This window comes from Ambystoma mexicanum, chromosome 9, assembly GCF_040938575.1.
Source record: "Ambystoma mexicanum isolate Mex_15411 chromosome 9, UKY_AmexF1_1, whole genome shotgun sequence".
In the NCBI taxonomy this organism is placed as follows: Eukaryota; Metazoa; Chordata; class Amphibia; order Caudata; family Ambystomatidae; genus Ambystoma; species Ambystoma mexicanum.
The window spans coordinates 53,985,293-53,999,035 of record NC_090931.1 but is presented as its reverse complement, the minus strand read 5'-3'; positions in this window follow the sequence as shown (position 1 = coordinate 53,999,035).

Genomic DNA, 13,743 nt, shown 5'->3' with positions numbered 1-13,743 from the left:
AGCAATGTGGGAGACCAAACTCAAAGTAGCAGATTAACCCCTGTAACAGAAGGGAACGCCCCCTCCCTCACAATTCAAAAGGCTGATTGTATAGTGTTCAATGCAGAGTATGTGGACATCTCAATGCCCTTATCAAAGTGAAACAAATACATTTTAATTTAATGAGTGCATTGTGTTCCATCCTGACCTGGGTAGCCAAGGTGATGGGCATCATTAGTGAGTGGATACACTTGAACCTGGGTAGGATGTGGAACATAATTGGCTTTGAGGTATTATCAATATGCATCTTCAAAGTTTCACAACGCAGAAGCAGAATACATTATTAATTGTGCACATATTCCAAAATATAACCCTGTTCAGTAAATATAACTTTTTATTCTTTCTCTCTCTTACCATAACATGTCCAAGTCCAGAATGGATTCTGACTCACTCAATCCTAACAAGCCTTGTGCTATTATGACAAATCCTTGTGTGTAACATTATTTTACACTCGAAATTCTGTTTTCACCCAATCGGTTTCCTCTTTTGGTGCTTGTTCAAAATGACTTCACGCAATTCAAACCTGCCAACTCAACAGTTCAATGTAACAGTCATTGTTCTCTTTGGAGAGTTATTTAGTTCTTGATTAAAGTAAAGTTTTCCTAAATCCTGACAACATTAGAAACAGTATTGCCAGTGGAGCTGAGAGCATACTTTATAAGGAGGAATACAGAGTAGATCACAACCAGGACTGCCAATTATATTGGGAGAATGTGCGCTTTAGAAGTTCCTAACCACCTGATAGATAGATTAAGACAATTCCACAAGGACCCGCCTGTGTCTGTGTTTTCTCAGTGTAAGACACAGTTGCAGATTAACTTTTGTGGGAGATAATATCAGATATATTACTTGAATGTTTAAGAATGTAAGTGCAACATTCCGAACCAATTACAGAACAAACACCTCTCTGCAAAGTCAAAATACCATCCAAAGCTATACGATATTTGAGGATCACAGTGCACACCGCTACTTGCTCATGCTCCATTAGGGTCAGAGTATCAGAGGTATTCTTAGTGAATCTTTCTAACAATAGGGACCTCCTTCAGATTTCACCCCAGTTTAGCCTCATGCCTACCCTGGTTATTATGTCTCTCATACCTGATCAAACTCCTCAATTCCCAATTTTATCTTTTGCAGTGGAGATGTGGGTACTTCGGGGAAGTATCTAATTGTGGGCAGGATATACCCCACGTAACAGGAACAAGACAAATGCATTAGGGGCAAGTTATAAGCAGAGGGTTGGTAAATGAAATAGGTGCCATGATACGTAGAGTGACCTGAATGAGTAATGCAGAATCCTTTTTTGAAAAAGAAAGGTATGCCTTTTTTGTAACATTTTGTGTAGGTGACGAGGTATATATACAATTACTGATGCCCATAGCGAGTGCCATGGTTTACATAATAGCAGTGACCTTCAGCAGGTGAGGACAGTCTGAAAGCCGCAGGGTTCTTATTCAGATCAGACCCTTACAAGTCTCAGGACCATATGACTCAGAAAATCTTTTAAGGTCATCACAGATGCCCCTCCCAATCAAAGGAGCAGGTGCCATTGGGAAATAACATGGGGAAGATGTGCACACACCCAGCAGTCATACATGTTCTGGATGCAGGCATACCGCCAGGTCACATGTAAAAAACATAAAATAACATAACACCAGTGTATGGAGTTTTATGACAAGTATTGTTAACATGTCTATAATCAGTACTGGATGCAGGACAATACAGTGAAGGAAAATTGTGTTGTATGACCAGTTCTGCTCAGTCTATGTTCATGCGCACAACAACATTCTATAACTGTTTGTGGACCACCACCATACTAAAAGGATTCGGCAGGCAGGATACATCCCCATAAGTATGGCGAATAACAGGGCTACACATAGGCAGAGGTAGTCATCAGGATGCACAAGTGATAGAGTGGGGAACTTGCTGTTAGCCTGCATTATAGGAAACAGGGGATGTACCAGCACAAGAATTCCAAAAATCCACGGAGACACTCCTATAATGGTGTTAAAATGAGGGATGTGGATATAGCGTGAGCACAGAAGTCCTTTGCAGCTCCCTTTTCTCCCAGGCACTCTCTCAGTCACCTCATTGACAAATATAATTCAAGCAGTGAGAGTTTGTGCCATCTGGTGACACAAATGTAGTGACTGAGCAAGGTTGTTATCTCTGTCCTCAAGCAGCAGGGATGTACTGGGGTTCAGGAGTCTACACCTGTGCATGAATTTACTGAAGATAAGGCAGAAGCATCAACTCAAGTTGGAGTGGATCTTGAGAGCAGGACAGTATGCAAAGTAGTTAACGAAGGGGTGAAAGAACAAAGAAATATCGAGGCTGAGTACCACAAATGAAATACACCAATCACGGGATGAAAACATCCACAGATCTTTTATTACTGTACAGTTTACAAAGCAAAACAGATCTGGCTCCCAACACCTCATGATGTGTACCATTCGACAAGGAGAGGTAAGAGAGTGCTGAACATCTAAACATTCATGCTTTTATACAATTTGTGCAATATTGTCCAGCCTCTCTTCACGTTAATAATTTGTGTTCTAGAGTTTGTGCCTAGTTCAGATACAGATTATATAATATTATGCAAAGGATTACATAGGTTTGCATTTCCATAAAGGCACAATGGTGATGTATGTTCTCGGATCCCGTGGTAAGCCTTGTACTAAATTCCTTTACAATACAGTTCAGCCAATGCATATGCTCGAGGTTTGTTCTTCATTGTCCCAATGTTTATACAAGGATGAGTCTTGTGAGCAGAGACAATACTTAAACAACAGTTCATATGAAGCACAAGGTCTCATTGCTTAGTTTAAACAGTTGGCTCTCGGACAGCCTAAACATTAACATAACTCAAAGGTCGGAAAGCTTGGATGCAAGTTGAAAACATAGTCTACCATTTAAGAATGAAGAACACACGAGTGGAAATCAAAATGGCAGATGAATCTTAAAATGGCGGCGCAGTTAACCCAAAAATCGGAACTTTGCAACGCGGTTTTACATGTAGCGCGACTAGGCTTAGGCCAATATAAATACTAAGGAGGTACTACATAATTACTGTTTAACAAACTCTCCTTTTGGCCTAAGCCAAGAGCCTTACTAAAAATATTCGCTTTACTCGTAACTCCGCGTTTCAATGTCCGTACATCCTGAATCACATTCATCAGATATATCAATTGCCATCAGATCTTTAACAGTAATATCCTTCATTACAAAAACATTAGTCATCTTCTCAGGTGTGTGTATTTTCGGTCCTAATGTTCCTACAGTTTGCGCACAACATCCCCCTAACATCTAGGATATGGCAGGAAGACATTGGCCCTCATTACGACCCTGGCGGATTTTTTCCACCATCGGCGGACTTTTCCGCCATGGCGCAAAGTCCCTTTACGCCATGGCGGACTTACCGCCCATTCCGAGGTCGGCGGGGCGGTAAGTCCCCATTGACCCATTTACCCTTCCCCATTCCCATTTCGGCCCCATAGGGCTCAATGGGAGTGGGGAAGGTGTTAATTACGCCACCGTACACTACGGTGGCGTAATTAACACCGAGGTCCCATAGCGCCATGGATTTTTACGCCCGCAAAAAGCGGGCGGAAAAATGACCATGGCGCTATGGGAACTCGTAGTTGGCGGTAAGGGGTCGGCGCAGCTAACGCTGGCGCAAACCCCTTAGCGCCAGGGTCCTAATGAGGGCCATTGTATGCAACAACAACAGAGCAACAGAATACCAAGGATTACCATTAAGACTGAAAGAAGTTTCCATCCCCAAGACCATAAAAAGTCCCAGAACCAACTACTAAGATCCCAGTTTCCCTCGGGAACATGCACTTCTGTACATAGGACGTGCAGATTTTGTATTGCCTTGAATATGGTCGGTGAGGAATCAGGTACAAAAATGCAACAAGCAGATCCCACCAATTTACATACTCCACCACGCTCAGCCAGGATGACGTTTTAACACCATCCGGTTCTGTAGAGCCACTAATCTAATTGCTTTCTGCTCTAACGTCATGTTGTAGAGTATATCGGTGGTCTGGTTGATGGTTCTCTCCAATACTCTTGCTAGTCTCCTAATGTCCTCAGAATTCATGATCTGTCCCCAAAATGGCACAAAGGATTTCGCTACATCACCCATGACTTGTGAAGGAGTATCACCATTCTTGTTCCGCCTTGAACGAGCCCTAGAGACCTCAGAGGTGCTAGCTACATAAACCCCTGGTAGCAAGATACCCAAATAACAAGTTCCCTGCCAGTCCCTAGGTAGCCAAGGATAAGCTTCATTGCCACAAATTAAATAAACAGGATCACCTACATACAAAGGTCTGTCTTCACTGGTCAAGTTCGCAATATTGGTACAACCCTCAAAAGTACCCATTGACTGAGAACCATTCCTTTATATGCAGAAGGAAACAGAGTTGGGGCTATGATTGATAGTATAGGAAGGAGGCGTAGCATCCTGGTTGGCTACGGGAGCCATCCTGGAAGAGATTAATGATTGAAAAGGTCTAGATAGTCTATCAGAAGGCCTAATAGAGGCAACATTAAGCTTGCTCCTATTTGCAAAAATGGAGCATTCCAGAGGCATCAGGACTCACCTTTCAAACTCATTTAAATTAGTGCCATCAAACTTCCCTGAGATGCTATCTTTCCAACGACCAAAGAATAACGACCTTAGAGAGGCGTAACATGGCATAGTTAGAGGCAAAGGATGAATATACCAGCCCAACCCCTTTTCCCCGTGTTGTGGCAAATGCGAACAGATCCAGCAATTAGTTCTATTCAAGATTGCATGAGTCACATTCATTATTAACAGAAGTGTATTATTGTGATAACTCTGCCTGTGTTGGGAATCCCTAGGAGATAGAGTGTGCAAATGCACGAAAGGTGTAGACATAGTGGGAACACTTTCAGTAGGAACATTTTTTTCAAGTGGGTGCACCCCTCGATATACCAAAACCCAAGAGAAATTACTGCTGTCAGACCGGTTAACATAATTACAAGGAAACTATACGTCCTCAAGGACCATGTATTCTTCTGTCCAATGTCTTTGTTAGCCACACAATCGATTGGTTGCTCCGTACGAGCAGAGATAGCGACAGGCATTGTTCCTCGAAGCTTTTTCCCGAAAAGTTCCTGCGAAGAACACCGTAGTGCGTTTGCTGGTGATCTCCTGACCACGTGATCTTGATTGAAGATGGCTTTTGCCGGTCCCCAGCCACTTACTTATGTTTCAGCGCAAAAGTGGCAAAGGAAGAGCTCAACAGTCATTTCCAGTGGGCACAGCCGTGCTGTGCAGTAAGTCTAGCGTGTGGACGCAGATCGTACCTTAAGACTCCAGGTACTGCGTGATCTGCGAACAGTGTGTCATTGCTTCCTGATGGAAGTGGTGAAACAGAGGCAAAGTCATCCAAGGGTGCAGAGAGATTCGAAGAAGAATTCAGAGACAAAGCAGCAGTCTCCCCAGGCCCCACGGGCTCAGGCAGAGTCTCCGAAATACCCTTGATGTTGTTCAAGACCGATCATCAGAAACAGAGCAAGTAGTTTTCTTTTTTTCTTCTCCGTCGTATGGCAAAGGGAAAGGTATCCCTTTGACGTGTGTAGCGTGTATCCAATGTCATTTTCCAGCTACTCGTACAGAAATCTGTGTGGCCAACAGGACCTGGAATGATCCTCTCCAGTGCTTTGCGAGGCTGGATGCTCTCTCAAATTACTTCGTGAGCACCCAGTCACTGGGTCGAATTCTGTGACACCTGGCCCCTCGTATTTAACTGGGAGGGCTTCTCACACCTGTTGATAAATCAAATACAAGTTTTGAGTTAACTGGTCACAGTATTCAGAAAGAAGAAAATGCTCTACATCTTTTAATTGTTTTGGCTTGGGCAGGCTCCAAATGTTAGCTGGCCTCCCCATAATGATCTCATAGGGGGAGAGTCTAGTTCTAGTCTGTGGGGTTGTCCACATGGACAGTAGTGCTATAGGTAAACCGTCTGGCCATTTCAAATTATTGCTAGCACAGACCATGGCAATTTTATTCTTCAAGATACCATTGTGGTGTTCTACAAGTCCAGCACTTTGAGCGTGTCTAGCCGAATGGAACCATTTATCAATCTGTAATCCCGCAGATACTTGCAGAATAATAGCAGCAATAAAATGTGGACCATTATCCGAAAAGATGACCTTCGGCAGACCAAACCTAGGAAAATATTCCATAAGCATGGTTTTCGCTGTTGTCATTGTTGTAGCATTCACAGGGAAGGCTTCAACCCACTTGCTAAAGGCACAAATGACTACCAAGACATAATTGTAGTTGTTACAGCGCTCCATCTCGATGAAGTCCAATTGAATCACTTCATAAGGCACAGAGGGGGGACCAGAACTACCCCTCGGTGTCATCGTACCCTTCCCCGCATTATGCTGTAAGCAAACCATACAATTCTGGACAAAACGCTCAGCAGTTTTTGAGATGTTAACATTCACCCAGACAGATTCTAACATTTTGCAGATTTTCCTAGTACATATATGAGTGGGAACATGGGCCATTGTGATCATGGCGGTGACATATGCATCAGGTAACATCCATCTTCCTTTTGAATTGTCTACCCAACACCCTTCCTCATCCAACTTTGCTAAACCCTCATCCCAATGTTTAAGTTCTTCTAGAGTGGCATCAGCTTGAATATTCTTTATCGAGTCAATCCCTTCATCTACAGTACAAGTGTTTGTGGCTTCCTTTGTAACATACATTTCTGAGTATAAATCAGTAGCAGTCTGCTTAGCTATCCTGTCGGCAAAAGCGTTCCCTTTCCCTACATCATCTACTACTTTCTGATGTGCCGTTGCTAGTAGGAAGCGCAAGTGCTGAGAGTAGCTGAACTATCAAGGTGCCGTGTTGGATTTTTGTTCCATGTGATGTCAAGAAACCTTGTTCTGCCCATAGTCTACCGAAGTTGTGAACCACCCCAAAGGCATACTGGCTGTCAGTAAATATATTCAATCTAAACCCTTCAGAAAGTTCACAAGCTCGAGTCAGTGCAATAATCTCTGCAGCCTGCGCGGAGTTATGCAAAAATTCTATTGGTTTCCACGATCGTGCTTAGTGTAGTGATGGCATAAGCAGCAGTGGATGTGCCATCCGGAAGTTTGAAGCAGGAGCCATCACAAAACAGCTCCCCTTGTGGATCATTCAGAGGTGTATCTTTCAAATCAATCCTGCCTTTAGTTTCTTGTTCTGTGGTATAAAGGCAGTCATGTGACATTTCGTCACTGCAAGCAATATCTTGCGGAAGAGGTAACAATTCAGCCGGATTCAATACGCAACACCTTTTAATTTGAATATGCAGTGCAAATAAGATCAGTTCATATCTTGTTAATCGTGCGGAAGTAAGGTGTTGCATTTGTGTTCTATTTAATAGAACGTCTACAGAGTGAGGTAGCAACACGGTTAAAGTATGGCCTAGGACCATACCCTCGCTCTGCTTTACAGACACAGCAGCAGCAGCGACATATCTCAAAAATCTCGGCAAAGTGCATGCAACAGGATCAAGTGTGGAGGAAAGATAACCACACAGTCTATTCTTCTCCCCATGTTCCTGCATTAACACAACCAAAGCACATCCATCATGTTCATGCACATACAACTCAAAGGCCTTATCATAATTTGGTGTGCCCAAAACTGGTGCTGAACACAGTGCAGTCTTGAGCAGATCAAAAGCTTTCTGGTGTTCCAAGTTCCACGGTAATGGCAAAGAAATGCCCTTCTTTGTCAATGCCAACATTGGTTTGATCACTAGTGAGAAATTAGGGATCCATTGTTTACGGTAAGAAGCCATTCCTATCAAGGCTCTGACTTGCTTCTGTGTATTTGGGACAGACATGCTAGAAATGCTTTTAATTCGTTCAGGTGTCAATCTTCTTCCCTCCTTTGACAGGAGATAGCCTAAATAGGCGACCTCCTGTCGACAATACTGAAACTTATTCAAGGAAGCTTTATGCCCATGCTTCGCTAAATGAACAAGCAATAACACAGTGCCTTCCTTACAAGCACTTTCTGAGTCTGCAGCTAATAGAAGGTCGGCGACATACTGTAGTAATATACAAGTAGAAGGCAACTCAAGTGTATCAAGCTGCTCTTCCAAAGCCCTACTATAAATGCTCGGACTCTCTGTGTACCCTTGTGGAGCATGGGTGAATGTAAACGAGCGCCCCCCTAGGGTGAACGCAAACAAATATCTACTATCCACGTGTATGGGAATGCTAAAGAAGGTATTCTTAAGATCCACCACACTGAAATGAGTAGCAGAAGCTGGAATCATTATCAGTATTGTCGTTACATCACGCACAATTGGAAATTGTGGAGCAACAATCTTATTGATAGCGCATAAATCGATAATGAAACTGGAATTGCAGGAATTGGAATTAAGGAATTGCATTATCCCCTTTCTTATACACTGGTAAAATTGGGCTATTGCACAAACTTCCTGCAATTTCTTCAATTACTCCACGATGTACAAAGTCAGAAATGATACACTTCAAAGCTTGCTCACCGTCAACTGAAATCTTATATTGTGGAATTCGTGGCAACTTAACTCCTGGTTTCAAGACAATTTTAACAGGCTCAATTTGCAAAATACCAACATCATTGTTGTCAATCGCCCATAAACACGCCGGAACTTTGCTAAATTCTGGCGGCAAAGGTCTAGTCAAAAACTGTGAGGCAGAAGATTGCTGTGGTGAAATCGTCAAACGCACTCCATCTGAAGAACAATGAATTACCGCCTTTAATTCCTTCAACAGATTCAACCCCAACAAATTCTCTCCACAGTTCATTGTCAGAAGAAATGGACAGTAATCAGTAAATGGACCCAGTGAAATCGGTACCGGCAGAGAAACCGGACTAACCACTGGTGTACCAGAAAACCCTACAGAAACGTTATTCTGCCCTGACAGTGGAAAGTCTGTAACCCGTGAATGATCAATGGAACACTTATGTGCTCCTGTGTCTATTAAAAATAGATGCTTCCTATTCCCCACTATCATCTCAACGTAGGGTCCTTTCTGATTAACTGGAATAGGCGTCGGTTCCAGACCCTGCTTCGGGCTGTCCTAATCAAACTGCTAGGCCCTGAAGACCCTCCGCATATGGAAACTAAGGCAAAATCACCATATACTAGTGATACGACAGACACGAGGTTCAATTTTCCAAGTACTATGTTTTATTGCAAAGTCTGATCAGTCGGCCGACTGGGTCTAACTTCTCACAACGTGTGTCACCCAGACCTCGTGAGACACAAGAGAGCGAGCATCGCCCAAGCAGCAACATATACACAAACATACAAACTTTGAAGGCACATCAAACCGCCCATAATTATCTTCTAGAGCTAGGGTTCGGTGATTGACAATCATGACAAATATAACACATTATGACAAGTTTCTTATTCAATCTAATTATACTTATTTTAGCAACAGTTGCAGAAACAGTTCTTTGTTATGGAGAACATAAAGCACTTGTTCAGCAAGGATATCGTGTTCACGAGAGAGACACATTCCATTGCACATTTTCTACCCGTTTCTCTTCGTGAACTAGGGGTCAGCCTGTTCTGAGACAGATCCACGAAGGAGGACCACTAGAAGAGTATAATTCATGCTTTAACTGCCTATTGCTACAGCTTTAGTGAGACAGGCCGGCACCTGGGCCGCTGATTAAATGCCGTTTCTGCTTGCCTCCAAGGACTTTGAGAGGGAGGAAAACAATGTATTTCTTTACTGTTTGGCATTGCTGTTTGAGTTGATCTTTCAACATGTAGGCTGTGGCCTCGCACTGTGTATGAGCTTTCAGAATAAAATACATTTTGCAAAGCATTTGACAGAAAGGAAAAAAGCAAATGGCGGATGTTACACAAGATGGACACCCTGTGGTTGTACTGGTCATACTGACGATTCTGTGTTTGCGATGTTGGTCACATGATGCGATTGAGTTCCGGCCAACATAATGTACATACTATGCATGGTGAGGGTCGTTTCTGGACTAATAAAACAATATATCATCCAAGAAGAGATCTTCAGAAAGATAGGCAGTTGAAGGATTATTGAAAATCTTTCTGCTATCTACACTAGGTTGCTGATTATCTTGCGAAAAAGACTTAGAATTTTGAGCGAACAGACTTCTACCAGGACCCCCTACCCCAGGGCGGCCTCTGGATCGTCTACCCATGATACCATATGTGTTATTTGACCTTTGCTGGAGGATCCAGCATTGTGCTCGCCAATGACCCTCTTGTCTGCAATAAGCACATTGGTTCGCGTGAACAGGACCCAACGGCGCATTACTTTGTGGAACAAACTGACCTCGAAACTGTGTACTACCACCTCTAGGCCCTCTGACCATCTGTTGCAATAATACCTTAGTTTTCAGATCTCCCCTTTTCTTTTCAATCCTTTCTTTCTCATTATTGACTTTAATCTCCTAATACTGAGCCATATGCAATACTTCGGACTGTCATTTAGCTTGCCAAGCACTCTCGGAAGTCATAATTTGTGAGTGGATATCAGGCAACAATCCACACACAAACTTATCCACAAACAATCTTTTTCCTGACTCAGTGCTTAAATCCTGTCCACTAAAATCTGAGAATAATAGTTCGAACCGATTAAAGAATTCGGTAGCACCTTTAGATTTTCCTTGGGTAAAAGCAGTAAGTTTGTCCCAAACGATCCTTCTCTCAGGAATTAAAGTCTTCCATTTTGTTACTATTCTGTCTGGCAAAGTCAGTATCACCTGTGGTGGTCTTTTACCAGCTGTTCTTTCTTCATCTAACCTAACCAAGTTAAGCCATGTGTCGCCTAACCCTGCTGGATCATCTACAGTCTTAATCTGTTTCCATAAATCAGCAGGTAGGAGCACAGGAAACACCAAGTCTATATCACCAAGAGTAAAAACTGACGAATGCAAGACAGATTCTATTTCTTTGTAAAACCCTGTTGGTTTTTTCCTAATGTCTGGAATCGACTGTCTAATAGTGTTCACTTCCTGTCTTGACAACGGGACGTGAATGAACTGTGATACGTAGTGAGCTGCAATATCATAGGCTGCTGCATCCGTTGCAACATTAGCCGGAATCTCAACTTTGGGAACAAATGTCAGAGGAACCTCTCTCATAGGCAACTGAGAAGAAGGCAACTCTGAACGTTTACTAAGCAACAGAGCCAAATCGAGCGCTAAAGTGGTGGAAGACGCAAATGCTCTCTAATAAATATTCAATAATTCTATGGGACAACAAACCTTTTTCTTTATACATTCATCCTGCAGGCATTCCACCATTACCTGTATCACTTTCTTCTGCATTTCTGGAGTATACTGACTATATGTATCATATACTTATACGGCAGATATCGACATATCTGAAATCCATCTAAGTGCATCCCTTGTGCAAATTCGCGTTTCTTCACTCGTTGACTTAGAAGGAAGAAGGAATTGTTTCTGTGTGTAAAAAGCATCCAAACTATCATCATCTATTTCATCATTCTGCAACCGTTCTAACTCCCTTATAAACTCAAAAACCCTCTCGACATGCTCATGTACTTTCTCCGCAGTATCCCTTGAATAAGCTAAAACATTCAAATCCCTCAACCCTTGTGGAACATCTGTGTCCGTCAATCTATTCCACATTACAGCCAAATGTATCCCCACCCCCTCAATAAAGACTTTCTGATTGGGAATACTTTCTAGATTAGAGAGTGTAGCTAAGACAGTAGATTGTTCACCTTTCTCTATACATTGCTTAGCCCATGTATTCAAATTTCTCGTCGTCTCTTTGGAAACTGTGTTCCGCGTTACAATTTTTGATTCAACACTAGCCCCTTTATCAGCTATAAGCGGAGCAGAACTGCTTGGGAAAGAAAAAGTTGACAAATCCCTTACAGCAGGTAGTGGAGACACTACCGCTGGCAATAAAGATGGATCTACTGGAACAGTAACAGTCGGTAAAGGTGAAGGTACAGGCGGAGGAACAACAACAGAAAGCGGAGCAATAACTGGCGGCGGAGGATCAACAGGAAGAACAGGAATGGCTACGGGAGGAAGAACGACAGCAGGAAGAGGTAAAACAGCAGGAATAGGTACATAAGGAGGTGGTGCAGTGGCACCAGACCTACGTTCATTTAAAAGTCTATCGATTAGCTCATCTGAGGCATGAAAATCTTTAGACGGATATATTTTCTGTATACCAAGTTGAAAAGTCATATCCATGTTTCTAACAGACTCTACTGTTTTTGTTGATCGTACAATAATGCCTTTTCTGAGTTTGACATGTGTCGACGTGCATGCTTCTCTTTACTATTAAGTTGCTGCATAGCTTCCTTTTTCCAAATTTGTATTACATCAAAAGCTGCAGGTCTAGCTTTTTTCTTTAACAATATGGATTTTAAATACTATATTCGGGAAATCTCAAAACTACCGTTGATTGGCCACTGAAGTTCGGAAGCATGTCTAGTTTGTCTGTGCCAAATATCATTGAATACTATACTACCAATGCCGTACTTACAGTATATAGTACATGCCAGCGACCCCTCCTGTGGTGCCGGATGGCCAAATTCCAAAGATTGTCTGTCTCTGCGGAATAACGCCCTGAAACAGGCAGACAATTTCCCAGGAATGTCAGATTACTGGTGTTACCTGGCACCTATTGTGCTCGCAAGTACAATACTACAACCAAATATCAGGATTCTTTGGAATCGGGGCATGACTCACCTGATTCAGAGGAATAAGGGAGGTCCGATCGGATTACAAAGGACAACAAAGGACCCTCGTGGTTGGTGATTTCGGCAAAACTGCCGCCTCGATATATGGACTCTCGTCAAGATGCCGTCTCGGACCATGAGCTCACCGTCCAGGGATCAGATTGTGCAGTACTGTTGAGGTGTCGCATCTCATCAAAGAAGGGCCCCCCTTTTCTCACCGTCCGATCCTGGTCCGGTAGCTGCATCAACTCTTCAAGGAGGTGGCATCAATCTAGAGGGTCCCTATTCGGGCGCCATCTGAAAGAACAGAGAAATATCGAGGCTGAGTACCACAAATGAAATACACCAATCACTGGCTGAAAAGATCCACAGATCTTTTATTACTGTACAGTTTACAAAGCGAAACAGATAGCTATCTGGCTCCCAACACCTCACGATGTGAATCAGCCGACAAGGAGAGGTGAAAGAGTGCTGAACATCTGAACGTTCGTGCTTTTATACAATTCGTGTAATATTGTCCAGCCTCTCTTCATGTTAATAATTTGTGGTCTAGAGTTTGTGCCTAGTTCACATACAGATTATACAATATTATGCAAAGTATTTCCATGAAGGCACAATGGTGCTATATGTTCTCGGATCCCGCGGTAAGCCTTGAAATAAGTTCCTTTACCATACAGTTCGGCCAATGCATACGCTCAAGTTTTGTTCTTCATTGTCCCAATGTTTATACAAGGATGAGTCTTGTGAGTGCAGACAATACTTAAACAACAGCTCATATGAAGCACAAGGTCTAATTGCTTAGTCTAAACAGTTGGCTCTCGGACAGCTTAAACATTAACAGAACTCAAAGGTCGGAAGGCTTGGTTGAAAACATAGTCCACCATTTTAGAACGAAGAACACACACGTGGAAATCAAAATGGCAGATGAATCTTAAAATGGCAGCGAAGTTAACC